The following is a 1,760-nucleotide window of genomic DNA, read 5'->3' as shown; positions in this document are numbered from 1 at the left end:
TGTTTGCAAACAACCTTAACGTGCATGTCTCTTAAGTAATAGTAAACTGTGACCGAATGTAGTTGCTGAACGAAATTGTCAAAAGGTAGCTGCCAGCAGATTAACAATAATTTATATTTGTGCATCTTGAAAGTGCCTACCACAAGGCATGACTGACATGTTGGATTAGCTGCTAATTCCTCTTGGATACTTCAGATCCAGTATCATGAAGACTTTCTTCAGTAATAAATTGATGTCCCAGATGAAAACATTAAGGAAGATGAGGGGAAGAACAGACTTCCAAGGGGATAACTGTACCTTTGCTATGCTAAAATTTTGGTTGCACAATTATATACAATTAATTGGTGATCATAAAGTATAAAGAATTTTAGGATTGCTTACAAAAGAGGGCCCTGAACATTTTATGAGGAAAGCAACTGCTTTTCATATGTTCTTCTTACCCCTGTTCATTAAAATACTTTGTCACAGTCTGATAGGGTATCATGAATAACAAATTTCAAAGTAGCAGCCTTGTTAGTCTGTATTCGCAAAAAGAAAAGGAGTACTTGTGGCACCTTAGAGACTAACAAATTTATTTGAGCATAAGCTTTTCGTGAGCTCACGTGAAAAGTACTCCTTTTCTCTATTCTTTTTATGGATAACAAAGTGACCGTACTCTTTGATCATTAAAATATTGAATTCCTTCTTTTTGCTTTACAGGGAACTAGTGTGAGATTAATTGGGAGTAGGTCTAGAGCAGTGGTTTTCAACTTCTGGGGGTCCACAGACTATGTCTAAGGGGTCCGTGAAAGGTGACTATGAAAATAAAGTATCAGGAGGTAGCCGTGTTAGTCTGTATCCACAAAAACAACAAGGAGTCCGGTGGCACTTTAAAGACTAACAGATTTATTACACACCACACCACAGAAACACTAACCAAGGAACCAATCCCTGTAGCAAACCTCGTTGCCTACTCTGTCCCCATATCTATTCTAGTGACACCATGAGAGGACCCAGCCACATCAGCCACACCATCAGAGGCTTATTCACCTGTACATCTACTAATGTTATATATGCCATCATGTGCCAGCAGTGCCCCTCTGCCATGTACATTGGCCAAACCGGACAGTCCCTACGTAAAAGAATAAATGGACACAAATTGGATACCAGGAATGGTAACATACAAAAGCCAGTAGGAGAACACTTCAATCTTCCTGGACATTCTATAACAGATTTGAAAGAAGCTATACTTGAACAAAAAAGCTTCAGAAACAGACTTCAAAGAGAAACAGGAGAACTAAAATTCATTTGCAAATTTAACAGGATTAATTTGGGCCTGAATAGGGACTGGGAGTGGCTGGCTCATTACAAAAGCAGCTTTGCCTCTCCTGGAGTTGACACCTCCTCATCTATTCTTGGGAGTGGACTTCATCCACCCTGATTGAATTGGCCCTGTCAACACTGGTTCTCCACTTGTGAGGTAACTCCCTTCTCTTCATGAGTCAGTTATAATGCCTGCATCTGTAATTTTCACTCCATGCATCTGAAGAAGTGGGTTTTTTACCCACGAAAGTTTATGCCCAAATAAATCTGTTAGTCTTTAAGGTGCCACTGGACTCCTTATGAAAATAAAGTTTCAGATCCCAGAAAAGGCATTCCGTTTCTCTGATCAATCAAAAGTATGCGAATACTCCCATCTACAGGTCAAAGCCTGGAAGTGTTACCGTAACCATAGAAGCCCAGAGTTTATACTGTGCCAAGCACATGCAGCATTTTTTGTT

Source organism: Eretmochelys imbricata, chromosome 4, assembly GCF_965152235.1.
Source record: "Eretmochelys imbricata isolate rEreImb1 chromosome 4, rEreImb1.hap1, whole genome shotgun sequence".
Classification (NCBI taxonomy): domain Eukaryota; kingdom Metazoa; phylum Chordata; order Testudines; family Cheloniidae; genus Eretmochelys; species Eretmochelys imbricata.
Note: the sequence above shows the minus strand (reverse complement) of the source record.